Source organism: Tachysurus vachellii, chromosome 7 (assembly GCF_030014155.1).
Source record: "Tachysurus vachellii isolate PV-2020 chromosome 7, HZAU_Pvac_v1, whole genome shotgun sequence".
In the NCBI taxonomy this organism is placed as follows: Eukaryota; Metazoa; Chordata; class Actinopteri; order Siluriformes; family Bagridae; genus Tachysurus; species Tachysurus vachellii.
In genome coordinates this window covers 31,751,577-31,768,960 of record NC_083466.1, presented here as the reverse complement: position 1 = coordinate 31,768,960, position 17,384 = coordinate 31,751,577, and the positions used below count along the sequence as shown (strand labels likewise).

Here is a 17,384-nt window from a genome sequence, read left to right as displayed (position 1 = left end):
CTGAGGAAGCAAGACAATTGCGAAACGTTAGGATACTTTTTAAAGGAATCTCCTTACAGTAACTTCTGTTCTGCCTGATGATCATCACCATGATTTTAAGAAGAAAGTTTTTTGAATAAAGAGAAGATTTTAACCTGCACTAAGAGGAGGAAGCCACAACACGAAGAAGACCAAGGACACACCAAGCTAACCAAAACAAAGTGGAAGAAAAGAACGGCAGGAGGAAGAAGGAGTTGGTTTTGTATTTCACCGACCTCAAAAGGAAACCACCATAAACCCTCTTCAAGCCCATCCCACGGAATTGAGGTTAGCTTGAGGGACTTTTTCTTGCAAAAACCCACCAGAACCGGCCCCCAAAAAGGACAACGGCCCCGTCAAGGAGGAACGGTAATTGGGTTGGGTAAGAGCACGTACACCTCCTCCCTGCATGTTTTAACAATGATCTCGTTGCAGAACAGATTTGCAGTTTTGGGAGACCAGCAACAGACTGGGGATGGGGATAACACACACACACATACACGTAGGCCGTTAGGTGATACCAATACACCCAATAGAACACTTACCAAGGTCTATTTCAAACTGATACAAGCAATACATCACATGGACACAGTAGAGAATTCATTACACACAGGTCATTTTCCAATGGGCATGTCTAGACAGGTTAATAAACTTACACAGTTCATAAAGCCATCCTCACCTTCAGACACAACCACGGAAAAAATAGCTCAGAACACACTCACCTGGATGCAGAAAAACATGCACACACTACAGGAACATTACACACAGGTCATCATCCAGTTAATGGAACAAATTCAAGGTTTTAGTAACTTGGAATGGACGGTGGCAATAAAGTGGGCCAAAAATAGATATAAACACAAGCTGAAAGAGGGCACTTTGAATTTGTGTAAGGAAACAATTCAAAACAAACAACCCACACTTGGGGACACAACAGGCCCAACTTTAGATGCCACTGCCATCCAAATGGCCAGTTCTCCACAGGCCCAGGTTAATCATGCACTTCAGGACTCTGTTGGAATTAGCCAACATTGTAGCCCAGTAACCTTACCAGATCCTTCTTTTCCAGTAACAGAATCTATAAGCCGATCCAGACAAATTACGGTACAGGCTCAAGTCCATCGTAGCGAGGTGAGCTCAGAACTCCAAACTCAATATACACCAGATAGAATCAACTTGGTTAACTCATCCAACACTTCTCATTACAGAACACCAGTCGCATCAGAGGGGAAGGACGGGGACACGGGCGAAACCACTGTGAGGCAGAAAGGGATAAGGATGATGGGGCAGGATAAAGAGAGTAAATCTCAAACCGTAACCCGATCTGAATCCCATCTTCCAACGTCTGCTATAGTGGCAAAACCCACTAGAGTGCCCTCAGACTCCTCGGATGAAGAGTCCCTAGACACTGCTAACATTAGGAACACACCGTACAGACATATAAATACTAACCGAAAAGCAACAGACTGGTCCATAACCATTCATAAACCTATAGTTTTCATAGGGGACTCTAACCTCAGTCGTATTCCGAGAGTGGGGGATACAAATATACAGGTAGACAGTTATCCGGGAGCCAATTTCTTACATATGTCTAAACTTCTAGAAAAATCGTTAGTATACCCACACACACAGAAGGTAGTGATATCGGTAGGGTTGAATAATAGGCAACAGCAACCCCATAAAACAGCTATTAAACAGTTACAGGCTCTGTGGAGAATGGCCAAAAAAGCTTTTCCTAATGCTACAGTATACACTCCAATAATCCAGTTTTCAGATCTCTTACCCATACAGGAGCAGCGGAACCTGGAGGTGATCAATAAATATATTGAGTCCCATGGGAATCCATTGTGTGAATTGAATAAACTGTTGTTTAAGGTAGAAAGGGACTGTATTCACTGGACAGGAATAACAGCACAGAGAATGTTTGATTGTTGGGTAGACCAGTTAAACTTCTAAGATCGGAGACGTGTAATACATCTTCACACTCCAATATATTCAATCTGTCCAGAATCTTTCTTTTGACACAGGGGGAGAGACGGCTGCTGGAGAAAGGTCTAACGTTTGTTCCAACGACAGGTGGGTCGAATCCTGGGGATCTCATTAGGGATGTCCATGCTCACAATAGAAAGTTAAAAATTCTAAATTATTTTGATTTCCAAATTCATTCTAAAATAGTTCCATTCACAGAAACATCCAAATGGGAGCCACCAATTGCATCCTGCAGTAGACACATTAGACAGTTAATTCGTCAAAATTACAGGGCCATCACTCAAGATAGACATCCAACAAGAGCAGACAACCTATCACCAACACAGAGAAGGGCAATCCGTTCACTTAAAACGAACAAAGATATAGTCATAAAACCAGCAGATAAAGGTTCGGGGATAGTCATCCTGGACAAATCCCAATACATGTTTGAAGCCAAAAGACAATTAAGTAATACAGATCATTACATTCCACTAACACACTCATTGCAAAAAGAAACTAAACTTAGAATACATGACATTCTCAATAGCCTACACCAAGATCGATTCATCAATTCCAGACAAAAACGCTACCTAATGGGTCCAGATATTCCAAAACCCAGAGTATTTTATTTACTACCCAAAATTCATACCTCTCCAGATACATGGACCGTACCTGGTGAGATCCCCAGGGGGCGACCCATTGTATCGGACTGTGGTAGTGAATCTTATCACATAGCGCAGTATTTGGATAGTTTCTTGAATCCATTATCACAACAACACAACAGTTACTTGAGGGACACCTATGACTTTGTGGATAAGTTAAAAAATGTTAGGGTTCCACATAACGCCTTTCTATTCACAATAGACATCAATAGCTTATACACAAACATATCAACAGATCTAGGACTGAAAGCAGTTAAAAAGGTACTTAAGAATAATCCAGACTCATCTAGACCGGATAAGTACATTATGCAACTTTTAGAGATCAGTTTAACCCGAAATGACTTTGAATTCGACGCGCAGTTTTATTTACAAATTCAGGGCACAGCAATGGGCAAGAAATTTGCACCGGCCTATGCAAACATATACATGGCAGATTGGGAAACATCCCTCCTCCAGAAATGCGTACATACACCTTTAATTTATTACAGGTATTTGGATGATATCTTTGGAGTCTGGCAGCATGACAGAACGGAGTTTGACCAATTCATAGAAACCACTAACACGCACCATCCCAACATCACGATAAAATACAACACGGATCAGTGCGCCATTCAATTTCTAGACACTACAGTGATCTTGAATGAACCAATTGATCAGTACAGGACGTTCAAGACAAAGGTTCACTTCAAAGAAACAGACACTCATAGCCTTTTACATAAGTCCAGCTTTCACCCCAGACATACCTTTAACGGCATTATAAAATCACAGTTGATAAGATTCTACCGCATATGTACAGAAGAGAAGGATTTCCATGAGGCCACCCAGACACTCTTTACAGCACTCAGACCTAGGGGCTACAGTAAACGAAATCTAAGGTTTATCAAATCCACAACACTTAGACAGATGAAGACGCAACCTCTGGGTGCCCAGCGGTCAGACTCCAAACATATCATCCCATTGATAACTACCTATTCGGATCAGACGTTACTCTTGAACAATAGAATTAAGAACAACTTTAATAGAGCTCAGGTTTCAGAACCGGGCTTACAAGAATTCAAGGTCATTTCGGCCTACCGTAAGAACAAAAATCTGAAGGATCTCTTGGTCCGCTCCAGATTCACTGCCACAGATCCCCAGCAGCCGTCACCATGGGAACAATATCACAAAAAGATTAGATACATCTCAGGTACACTCATCCAATCAAACCTTCATCTGAATACACATAACATAGTCTACTGCATAACATGTCTACATTGCCGCATGCGCTATGTAGGGGAAACTAAAAACACCTTGGTCACCAGACTAAAACAACACTTACATAACATCACACATAATTCCAAGAACACTCCATTAGTAAAACACTTTATAGAGCAGGGAAAAGAAAAATTAATCATTTCAGGTTTAGCAGCGTGTCTGACCTGGACAGATAGGGAGAGGAAAAGAAATGAACTAAAATGGATACACAGGTTAGGAACATGGATTCCCATGGGACTTAATGAGAGGGGGAACCCACCATAAGTCCGATGGCTGTTGAACCAAATTCCACCCGAGTATACCATGACATTTGAGTACATCCCGTAAGGTCCGTATGGTCATGATGATAGTTCAGCGCCATTTCAGTAATAACCCAAGAGTCAGGCCTTTGGGGACGGGTCGGTGTAGTCACCATACATTAGGAAACTCTCTCACCCCCCCTTCCCCTCCTAAACTGCCCCAGTTGAAGACAGTGACCTCCCACAGGGAGAAACGGGGGACTAAATGGTTGAACCTTAATAAAGGGGATCAGGCTAAAAGATTTTTTGTTCCCACAGATGACATCAACTCTAACAGACGGTGTACGCTCGGCGGCGGAGGGCTGAGCCAGGGACTAAGGAACACAAAAGGAAAAAAGAATAGATTTGATTGCAGTGAAATATGATTGGGTGACAACGCGTGAATGAAAAAAAGCACTGGGAATGATGTATACTATTTTGAAAGCACTTACCTTGAAAGCACTTACCTTTGTGATATCCTTTGGTTCCAGGTTCCTGGTCCAGCCATCCAACGGGAGCCTGCCAAAAAAAACAGAAAAGGAGAAGCACTTAATTTATACTCTCACCCAACCCAGTATAAATGTCCTGATCCCGGTGTCAAATTTTCATCGACCTTAAGTCAAATCTACAAGCTCATAACCAGCCCATATATCTCATTTAACCAAACCCCCTAACCCAATCCCTAACCATAACCCCCTAACCTATAGCCCCTAACCCAATCCCTAACCACAACCCCCTAACCCAATCCCTAACCATAACCCTCTAATCCCATCCCTAACCATAACCCCCTAACCCAATCCCTAATCCTAACCCCCTAACCTAATCCCTAATCGGAACCCCCGAACCCGATCCCTAACCATAACCTCCGAACCCAATCCCTAATCATAACCCCCTAACCCGATCCCTAATCCTAATCCCAACCCTAACCCCATCCCTAACCATAACCCCCTAACCCAATCCCTAACCATAACCCCCTAACCTAATCCCTAACCATAACCCCTCAGGCCAACCCCTAAACTCAACCCCCAAGGGGGACTACTGAACCAAATTCCTAGTCTAACCTCGTCCATCAAACTATATCACCTGCACCGACCTCTGATTCTAACCTTAACCACCTTACTTTGTATAGCAGGCTCTACACCTGGTATTAGACCCCAAAGGCTGGACTTTGGTAAGAACATAACACGCAAACCAAACAACTCAAATTCTGGTGAGGTTTAAAAGAGGGAAATAAGACAACGAGAATGTAGCCTGTGCAAAATAAGCCCAAACAAAAGGGAACAAAATTTCATCCTCCAATTCAAAACCTAACCTAGCCCGTGCCATTCAGTTGTCTTATACTCCCCTCTTTACCGGGAAAATAGAATTTTCACTCATTTAGTAAATAAAAATGGAGTACCTCTATTTTGACAGACAGCTAACATCCAAAAAAAGAAAGAAAAAATACAAGGACTCCTATTTTGAAAACAAAATGGTGGTTTCCTCCAAATTAGCCAATCAGGAAGCGCCAAGTCACAACCTCGGTTTGGAGGGATAATTAAAGCCACAGGGGAAGCTGCTCACTGGAAGATCAAGAAACAGATCCAATCACAACCCAGTTTACTAGCCTAAGCCACACCCCTAGCTTAAGACACACCCACATAGAGTTAACAGAACATATATACAGATCAAATTCCCCAAACCAGCTGATAGTCCTCTGAGGAAGCAAGACAATTGCGAAACGTTAGGATACTTTTTAAAGGAATCTCCTTACAGTAACTTCTGTTCTGCCTGATGATCATCACCATGATTTTAAGAAGAAAGTTTTTTGAATAAAGAGAAGATTTTAACCTGCACTAAGAGGAGGAAGCCACAACACGAAGAAGACCAAGGACACACCAAGCTAACCAAAACAAAGTGGAAGAAAAGAACGGCAGGAGGAAGAAGGAGTTGGTTTTGTATTTCACCGACCTCAAAAGGAAACCACCATAAACCCTCTTCAAGCCCATCCCACGGAATTGAGGTTAGCTTGAGGGACTTTTTCTTGCAAAAACCCACCAGAACCGGCCCCCAAAAAGGACAACGGCCCCGTCAAGGAGGAACGGTAATTGGGTTGGGTAAGAGCACGTACACCTCCTCCCTGCATGTTTTAACAATGATCTCGTTGCAGAACAGATTTGCAGTTTTGGGAGACCAGCAACAGACTGGGGATGGGGATAACACACACACACATACACGTAGGCCGTTAGGTGATACCAATACACCCAATAGAACACTTACCAAGGTCTATTTCAAACTGATACAAGCAATACATCACATGGACACAGTAGAGAATTCATTACACACAGGTCATTTTCCAATGGGCATGTCTAGACAGGTTAATAAACTTACACAGTTCATAAAGCCATCCTCACCTTCAGACACAACCACGGAAAAAATAGCTCAGAACACACTCACCTGGATGCAGAAAAACATGCACACACTACAGGAACATTACACACAGGTCATCATCCAGTTAATGGAACAAATTCAAGGTTTTAGTAACTTGGAATGGACGGTGGCAATAAAGTGGGCCAAAAATAGATATAAACACAAGCTGAAAGAGGGCACTTTGAATTTGTGTAAGGAAACAATTCAAAACAAACAACCCACACTTGGGGACACAACAGGCCCAACTTTAGATGCCACTGCCATCCAAATGGCCAGTTCTCCACAGGCCCAGGTTAATCATGCACTTCAGGACTCTGTTGGAATTAGCCAACATTGTAGCCCAGTAACCTTACCAGATCCTTCTTTTCCAGTAACAGAATCTATAAGCCGATCCAGACAAATTACGGTACAGGCTCAAGTCCATCGTAGCGAGGTGAGCTCAGAACTCCAAACTCAATATACACCAGATAGAATCAACTTGGTTAACTCATCCAACACTTCTCATTACAGAACACCAGTCGCATCAGAGGGGAAGGACGGGGACACGGGCGAAACCACTGTGAGGCAGAAAGGGATAAGGATGATGGGGCAGGATAAAGAGAGTAAATCTCAAACCGTAACCCGATCTGAATCCCATCTTCCAACGTCTGCTATAGTGGCAAAACCCACTAGAGTGCCCTCAGACTCCTCGGATGAAGAGTCCCTAGACACTGCTAACATTAGGAACACACCGTACAGACATATAAATACTAACCGAAAAGCAACAGACTGGTCCATAACCATTCATAAACCTATAGTTTTCATAGGGGACTCTAACCTCAGTCGTATTCCGAGAGTGGGGGATACAAATATACAGGTAGACAGTTATCCGGGAGCCAATTTCTTACATATGTCTAAACTTCTAGAAAAATCGTTAGTATACCCACACACACAGAAGGTAGTGATATCGGTAGGGTTGAATAATAGGCAACAGCAACCCCATAAAACAGCTATTAAACAGTTACAGGCTCTGTGGAGAATGGCCAAAAAAGCTTTTCCTAATGCTACAGTATACACTCCAATAATCCAGTTTTCAGATCTCTTACCCATACAGGAGCAGCGGAACCTGGAGGTGATCAATAAATATATTGAGTCCCATGGGAATCCATTGTGTGAATTGAATAAACTGTTGTTTAAGGTAGAAAGGGACTGTATTCACTGGACAGGAATAACAGCACAGAGAATGTTTGATTGTTGGGTAGACCAGTTAAACTTCTAAGATCGGAGACGTGTAATACATCTTCACACTCCAATATATTCAATCTGTCCAGAATCTTTCTTTTGACACAGGGGGAGAGACGGCTGCTGGAGAAAGGTCTAACGTTTGTTCCAACGACAGGTGGGTCGAATCCTGGGGATCTCATTAGGGATGTCCATGCTCACAATAGAAAGTTAAAAATTCTAAATTATTTTGATTTCCAAATTCATTCTAAAATAGTTCCATTCACAGAAACATCCAAATGGGAGCCACCAATTGCATCCTGCAGTAGACACATTAGACAGTTAATTCGTCAAAATTACAGGGCCATCACTCAAGATAGACATCCAACAAGAGCAGACAACCTATCACCAACACAGAGAAGGGCAATCCGTTCACTTAAAACGAACAAAGATATAGTCATAAAACCAGCAGATAAAGGTTCGGGGATAGTCATCCTGGACAAATCCCAATACATGTTTGAAGCCAAAAGACAATTAAGTAATACAGATCATTACATTCCACTAACACACTCATTGCAAAAAGAAACTAAACTTAGAATACATGACATTCTCAATAGCCTACACCAAGATCGATTCATCAATTCCAGACAAAAACGCTACCTAATGGGTCCAGATATTCCAAAACCCAGAGTATTTTATTTACTACCCAAAATTCATACCTCTCCAGATACATGGACCGTACCTGGTGAGATCCCCAGGGGGCGACCCATTGTATCGGACTGTGGTAGTGAATCTTATCACATAGCGCAGTATTTGGATAGTTTCTTGAATCCATTATCACAACAACACAACAGTTACTTGAGGGACACCTATGACTTTGTGGATAAGTTAAAAAATGTTAGGGTTCCACATAACGCCTTTCTATTCACAATAGACATCAATAGCTTATACACAAACATATCAACAGATCTAGGACTGAAAGCAGTTAAAAAGGTACTTAAGAATAATCCAGACTCATCTAGACCGGATAAGTACATTATGCAACTTTTAGAGATCAGTTTAACCCGAAATGACTTTGAATTCGACGCGCAGTTTTATTTACAAATTCAGGGCACAGCAATGGGCAAGAAATTTGCACCGGCCTATGCAAACATATACATGGCAGATTGGGAAACATCCCTCCTCCAGAAATGCGTACATACACCTTTAATTTATTACAGGTATTTGGATGATATCTTTGGAGTCTGGCAGCATGACAGAACGGAGTTTGACCAATTCATAGAAACCACTAACACGCACCATCCCAACATCACGATAAAATACAACACGGATCAGTGCGCCATTCAATTTCTAGACACTACAGTGATCTTGAATGAACCAATTGATCAGTACAGGACGTTCAAGACAAAGGTTCACTTCAAAGAAACAGACACTCATAGCCTTTTACATAAGTCCAGCTTTCACCCCAGACATACCTTTAACGGCATTATAAAATCACAGTTGATAAGATTCTACCGCATATGTACAGAAGAGAAGGATTTCCATGAGGCCACCCAGACACTCTTTACAGCACTCAGACCTAGGGGCTACAGTAAACGAAATCTAAGGTTTATCAAATCCACAACACTTAGACAGATGAAGACGCAACCTCTGGGTGCCCAGCGGTCAGACTCCAAACATATCATCCCATTGATAACTACCTATTCGGATCAGACGTTACTCTTGAACAATAGAATTAAGAACAACTTTAATAGAGCTCAGGTTTCAGAACCGGGCTTACAAGAATTCAAGGTCATTTCGGCCTACCGTAAGAACAAAAATCTGAAGGATCTCTTGGTCCGCTCCAGATTCACTGCCACAGATCCCCAGCAGCCGTCACCATGGGAACAATATCACAAAAAGATTAGATACATCTCAGGTACACTCATCCAATCAAACCTTCATCTGAATACACATAACATAGTCTACTGCATAACATGTCTACATTGCCGCATGCGCTATGTAGGGGAAACTAAAAACACCTTGGTCACCAGACTAAAACAACACTTACATAACATCACACATAATTCCAAGAACACTCCATTAGTAAAACACTTTATAGAGCAGGGAAAAGAAAAATTAATCATTTCAGGTTTAGCAGCGTGTCTGACCTGGACAGATAGGGAGAGGAAAAGAAATGAACTAAAATGGATACACAGGTTAGGAACATGGATTCCCATGGGACTTAATGAGAGGGGGAACCCACCATAAGTCCGATGGCTGTTGAACCAAATTCCACCCGAGTATACCATGACATTTGAGTACATCCCGTAAGGTCCGTATGGTCATGATGATAGTTCAGCGCCATTTCAGTAATAACCCAAGAGTCAGGCCTTTGGGGACGGGTCGGTGTAGTCACCATACATTAGGAAACTCTCTCACCCCCCCTTCCCCTCCTAAACTGCCCCAGTTGAAGACAGTGACCTCCCACAGGGAGAAACGGGGGACTAAATGGTTGAACCTTAATAAAGGGGATCAGGCTAAAAGATTTTTTGTTCCCACAGATGACATCAACTCTAACAGACGGTGTACGCTCGGCGGCGGAGGGCTGAGCCAGGGACTAAGGAACACAAAAGGAAAAAAGAATAGATTTGATTGCAGTGAAATATGATTGGGTGACAACGCGTGAATGAAAAAAAGCACTGGGAATGATGTATACTATTTTGAAAGCACTTACCTTGAAAGCACTTACCTTTGTGATATCCTTTGGTTCCAGGTTCCTGGTCCAGCCATCCAACGGGAGCCTGCCAAAAAAAACAGAAAAGGAGAAGCACTTAATTTATACTCTCACCCAACCCAGTATAAATGTCCTGATCCCGGTGTCAAATTTTCATCGACCTTAAGTCAAATCTACAAGCTCATAACCAGCCCATATATCTCATTTAACCAAACCCCCTAACCCAATCCCTAACCATAACCCCCTAACCTATAGCCCCTAACCCAATCCCTAACCACAACCCCCTAACCCAATCCCTAACCATAACCCTCTAATCCCATCCCTAACCATAACCCCCTAACCCAATCCCTAATCCTAACCCCCTAACCTAATCCCTAATCGGAACCCCCGAACCCGATCCCTAACCATAACCTCCGAACCCAATCCCTAATCATAACCCCCTAACCCGATCCCTAATCCTAATCCCAACCCTAACCCCATCCCTAACCATAACCCCCTAACCCAATCCCTAACCATAACCCCCTAACCTAATCCCTAACCATAACCCCTCAGGCCAACCCCTAAACTCAACCCCCAAGGGGGACTACTGAACCAAATTCCTAGTCTAACCTCGTCCATCAAACTATATCACCTGCACCGACCTCTGATTCTAACCTTAACCACCTTACTTTGTATAGCAGGCTCTACACCTGGTATTAGACCCCAAAGGCTGGACTTTGGTAAGAACATAACACGCAAACCAAACAACTCAAATTCTGGTGAGGTTTAAAAGAGGGAAATAAGACAACGAGAATGTAGCCTGTGCAAAATAAGCCCAAACAAAAGGGAACAAAATTTCATCCTCCAATTCAAAACCTAACCTAGCCCGTGCCATTCAGTTGTCTTATACTCCCCTCTTTACCGGGAAAATAGAATTTTCACTCATTTAGTAAATAAAAATGGAGTACCTCTATTTTGACAGACAGCTAACATCCAAAAAAAGAAAGAAAAAATACAAGGACTCCTATTTTGAAAACAAAATGGTGGTTTCCTCCAAATTAGCCAATCAGGAAGCGCCAAGTCACAACCTCGGTTTGGAGGGATAATTAAAGCCACAGGGGAAGCTGCTCACTGGAAGATCAAGAAACAGATCCAATCACAACCCAGTTTACTAGCCTAAGCCACACCCCTAGCTTAAGACACACCCACATAGAGTTAACAGAACATATATACAGATCAAATTCCCCAAACCAGCTGATAGTCCTCTGAGGAAGCAAGACAATTGCGAAACGTTAGGATACTTTTTAAAGGAATCTCCTTACAGTAACTTCTGTTCTGCCTGATGATCATCACCATGATTTTAAGAAGAAAGTTTTTTGAATAAAGAGAAGATTTTAACCTGCACTAAGAGGAGGAAGCCACAACACGAAGAAGACCAAGGACACACCAAGCTAACCAAAACAAAGTGGAAGAAAAGAACGGCAGGAGGAAGAAGGAGTTGGTTTTGTATTTCACCGACCTCAAAAGGAAACCACCATAAACCCTCTTCAAGCCCATCCCACGGAATTGAGGTTAGCTTGAGGGACTTTTTCTTGCAAAAACCCACCAGAACCGGCCCCCAAAAAGGACAACGGCCCCGTCAAGGAGGAACGGTAATTGGGTTGGGTAAGAGCACGTACACCTCCTCCCTGCATGTTTTAACAATGATCTCGTTGCAGAACAGATTTGCAGTTTTGGGAGACCAGCAACAGACTGGGGATGGGGATAACACACACACACATACACGTAGGCCGTTAGGTGATACCAATACACCCAATAGAACACTTACCAAGGTCTATTTCAAACTGATACAAGCAATACATCACATGGACACAGTAGAGAATTCATTACACACAGGTCATTTTCCAATGGGCATGTCTAGACAGGTTAATAAACTTACACAGTTCATAAAGCCATCCTCACCTTCAGACACAACCACGGAAAAAATAGCTCAGAACACACTCACCTGGATGCAGAAAAACATGCACACACTACAGGAACATTACACACAGGTCATCATCCAGTTAATGGAACAAATTCAAGGTTTTAGTAACTTGGAATGGACGGTGGCAATAAAGTGGGCCAAAAATAGATATAAACACAAGCTGAAAGAGGGCACTTTGAATTTGTGTAAGGAAACAATTCAAAACAAACAACCCACACTTGGGGACACAACAGGCCCAACTTTAGATGCCACTGCCATCCAAATGGCCAGTTCTCCACAGGCCCAGGTTAATCATGCACTTCAGGACTCTGTTGGAATTAGCCAACATTGTAGCCCAGTAACCTTACCAGATCCTTCTTTTCCAGTAACAGAATCTATAAGCCGATCCAGACAAATTACGGTACAGGCTCAAGTCCATCGTAGCGAGGTGAGCTCAGAACTCCAAACTCAATATACACCAGATAGAATCAACTTGGTTAACTCATCCAACACTTCTCATTACAGAACACCAGTCGCATCAGAGGGGAAGGACGGGGACACGGGCGAAACCACTGTGAGGCAGAAAGGGATAAGGATGATGGGGCAGGATAAAGAGAGTAAATCTCAAACCGTAACCCGATCTGAATCCCATCTTCCAACGTCTGCTATAGTGGCAAAACCCACTAGAGTGCCCTCAGACTCCTCGGATGAAGAGTCCCTAGACACTGCTAACATTAGGAACACACCGTACAGACATATAAATACTAACCGAAAAGCAACAGACTGGTCCATAACCATTCATAAACCTATAGTTTTCATAGGGGACTCTAACCTCAGTCGTATTCCGAGAGTGGGGGATACAAATATACAGGTAGACAGTTATCCGGGAGCCAATTTCTTACATATGTCTAAACTTCTAGAAAAATCGTTAGTATACCCACACACACAGAAGGTAGTGATATCGGTAGGGTTGAATAATAGGCAACAGCAACCCCATAAAACAGCTATTAAACAGTTACAGGCTCTGTGGAGAATGGCCAAAAAAGCTTTTCCTAATGCTACAGTATACACTCCAATAATCCAGTTTTCAGATCTCTTACCCATACAGGAGCAGCGGAACCTGGAGGTGATCAATAAATATATTGAGTCCCATGGGAATCCATTGTGTGAATTGAATAAACTGTTGTTTAAGGTAGAAAGGGACTGTATTCACTGGACAGGAATAACAGCACAGAGAATGTTTGATTGTTGGGTAGACCAGTTAAACTTCTAAGATCGGAGACGTGTAATACATCTTCACACTCCAATATATTCAATCTGTCCAGAATCTTTCTTTTGACACAGGGGGAGAGACGGCTGCTGGAGAAAGGTCTAACGTTTGTTCCAACGACAGGTGGGTCGAATCCTGGGGATCTCATTAGGGATGTCCATGCTCACAATAGAAAGTTAAAAATTCTAAATTATTTTGATTTCCAAATTCATTCTAAAATAGTTCCATTCACAGAAACATCCAAATGGGAGCCACCAATTGCATCCTGCAGTAGACACATTAGACAGTTAATTCGTCAAAATTACAGGGCCATCACTCAAGATAGACATCCAACAAGAGCAGACAACCTATCACCAACACAGAGAAGGGCAATCCGTTCACTTAAAACGAACAAAGATATAGTCATAAAACCAGCAGATAAAGGTTCGGGGATAGTCATCCTGGACAAATCCCAATACATGTTTGAAGCCAAAAGACAATTAAGTAATACAGATCATTACATTCCACTAACACACTCATTGCAAAAAGAAACTAAACTTAGAATACATGACATTCTCAATAGCCTACACCAAGATCGATTCATCAATTCCAGACAAAAACGCTACCTAATGGGTCCAGATATTCCAAAACCCAGAGTATTTTATTTACTACCCAAAATTCATACCTCTCCAGATACATGGACCGTACCTGGTGAGATCCCCAGGGGGCGACCCATTGTATCGGACTGTGGTAGTGAATCTTATCACATAGCGCAGTATTTGGATAGTTTCTTGAATCCATTATCACAACAACACAACAGTTACTTGAGGGACACCTATGACTTTGTGGATAAGTTAAAAAATGTTAGGGTTCCACATAACGCCTTTCTATTCACAATAGACATCAATAGCTTATACACAAACATATCAACAGATCTAGGACTGAAAGCAGTTAAAAAGGTACTTAAGAATAATCCAGACTCATCTAGACCGGATAAGTACATTATGCAACTTTTAGAGATCAGTTTAACCCGAAATGACTTTGAATTCGACGCGCAGTTTTATTTACAAATTCAGGGCACAGCAATGGGCAAGAAATTTGCACCGGCCTATGCAAACATATACATGGCAGATTGGGAAACATCCCTCCTCCAGAAATGCGTACATACACCTTTAATTTATTACAGGTATTTGGATGATATCTTTGGAGTCTGGCAGCATGACAGAACGGAGTTTGACCAATTCATAGAAACCACTAACACGCACCATCCCAACATCACGATAAAATACAACACGGATCAGTGCGCCATTCAATTTCTAGACACTACAGTGATCTTGAATGAACCAATTGATCAGTACAGGACGTTCAAGACAAAGGTTCACTTCAAAGAAACAGACACTCATAGCCTTTTACATAAGTCCAGCTTTCACCCCAGACATACCTTTAACGGCATTATAAAATCACAGTTGATAAGATTCTACCGCATATGTACAGAAGAGAAGGATTTCCATGAGGCCACCCAGACACTCTTTACAGCACTCAGACCTAGGGGCTACAGTAAACGAAATCTAAGGTTTATCAAATCCACAACACTTAGACAGATGAAGACGCAACCTCTGGGTGCCCAGCGGTCAGACTCCAAACATATCATCCCATTGATAACTACCTATTCGGATCAGACGTTACTCTTGAACAATAGAATTAAGAACAACTTTAATAGAGCTCAGGTTTCAGAACCGGGCTTACAAGAATTCAAGGTCATTTCGGCCTACCGTAAGAACAAAAATCTGAAGGATCTCTTGGTCCGCTCCAGATTCACTGCCACAGATCCCCAGCAGCCGTCACCATGGGAACAATATCACAAAAAGATTAGATACATCTCAGGTACACTCATCCAATCAAACCTTCATCTGAATACACATAACATAGTCTACTGCATAACATGTCTACATTGCCGCATGCGCTATGTAGGGGAAACTAAAAACACCTTGGTCACCAGACTAAAACAACACTTACATAACATCACACATAATTCCAAGAACACTCCATTAGTAAAACACTTTATAGAGCAGGGAAAAGAAAAATTAATCATTTCAGGTTTAGCAGCGTGTCTGACCTGGACAGATAGGGAGAGGAAAAGAAATGAACTAAAATGGATACACAGGTTAGGAACATGGATTCCCATGGGACTTAATGAGAGGGGGAACCCACCATAAGTCCGATGGCTGTTGAACCAAATTCCACCCGAGTATACCATGACATTTGAGTACATCCCGTAAGGTCCGTATGGTCATGATGATAGTTCAGCGCCATTTCAGTAATAACCCAAGAGTCAGGCCTTTGGGGACGGGTCGGTGTAGTCACCATACATTAGGAAACTCTCTCACCCCCCCTTCCCCTCCTAAACTGCCCCAGTTGAAGACAGTGACCTCCCACAGGGAGAAACGGGGGACTAAATGGTTGAACCTTAATAAAGGGGATCAGGCTAAAAGATTTTTTGTTCCCACAGATGACATCAACTCTAACAGACGGTGTACGCTCGGCGGCGGAGGGCTGAGCCAGGGACTAAGGAACACAAAAGGAAAAAAGAATAGATTTGATTGCAGTGAAATATGATTGGGTGACAACGCGTGAATGAAAAAAAGCACTGGGAATGATGTATACTATTTTGAAAGCACTTACCTTGAAAGCACTTACCTTTGTGATATCCTTTGGTTCCAGGTTCCTGGTCCAGCCATCCAACGGGAGCCTGCCAAAAAAAACAGAAAAGGAGAAGCACTTAATTTATACTCTCACCCAACCCAGTATAAATGTCCTGATCCCGGTGTCAAATTTTCATCGACCTTAAGTCAAATCTACAAGCTCATAACCAGCCCATATATCTCATTTAACCAAACCCCCTAACCCAATCCCTAACCATAACCCCCTAACCTATAGCCCCTAACCCAATCCCTAACCACAACCCCCTAACCCAATCCCTAACCATAACCCTCTAATCCCATCCCTAACCATAACCCCCTAACCCAATCCCTAATCCTAACCCCCTAACCTAATCCCTAATCGGAACCCCCGAACCCGATCCCTAACCATAACCTCCGAACCCAATCCCTAATCATAACCCCCTAACCCGATCCCTAATCCTAATCCCAACCCTAACCCCATCCCTAACCATAACCCCCTAACCCAATCCCTAACCATAACCCCCTAACCTAATCCCTAACCATAACCCCTCAGGCCAACCCCTAAACTCAACCCCCAAGGGGGACTACTGAACCAAATTCCTAGTCTAACCTCGTCCATCAAACTATATCACCTGCACCGACCTCTGATTCTAACCTTAACCACCTTACTTTGTATAGCAGGCTCTACACCTGGTATTAGACCCCAAAGGCTGGACTTTGGTAAGAACATAACACGCAAACCAAACAACTCAAATTCTGGTGAGGTTTAAAAGAGGGAAATAAGACAACGAGAATGTAGCCTGTGCAAAATAAGCCCAAACAAAAGGGAACAAAATTTCATCCTCCAATTCAAAACCTAACCTAGCCCGTGCCATTCAGTTGTCTTATACTCCCCTCTTTACCGGGAAAATAGAATTTTCACTCATTTAGTAAATAAAAATGGAGTACCTCTATTTTGACAGACAGCTAACATCCAAAAAAAGAAAGAAAAAATACAAGGACTCCTATTT

The 17,384-nt window shown here is 42.5% G+C and overlaps 3 long non-coding RNA genes across 3 annotated transcripts; all 3 read left to right on the top strand.

The window, feature by feature from the left end:
- Positions 1–25: 25 nt before the first annotated feature.
- LOC132848072 (uncharacterized) lies at positions 26–4,473 on the top strand. Its single transcript, XR_009648711.1, has 3 exons — positions 26–400; positions 2,043–2,091; positions 4,457–4,473. It is a non-coding gene; the product is annotated as an uncharacterized LOC132848072 (long non-coding RNA).
- A 1,297-nt stretch (positions 4,474–5,770) lies between these two features.
- LOC132848069 (uncharacterized) lies at positions 5,771–10,346 on the top strand. The gene is made up of 3 exons (XR_009648710.1): positions 5,771–6,273; positions 7,916–7,964; positions 10,330–10,346. It is a non-coding gene; the product is annotated as an uncharacterized LOC132848069 (long non-coding RNA).
- Positions 10,347–11,643: 1,297 nt separating this feature from the next.
- On the top strand, positions 11,644–16,219 carry LOC132848068 (uncharacterized). Its single transcript, XR_009648709.1, has 3 exons — positions 11,644–12,146; positions 13,789–13,837; positions 16,203–16,219. It is a non-coding gene; the product is annotated as an uncharacterized LOC132848068 (long non-coding RNA).
- Positions 16,220–17,384: the final 1,165 nt, after the last annotated feature.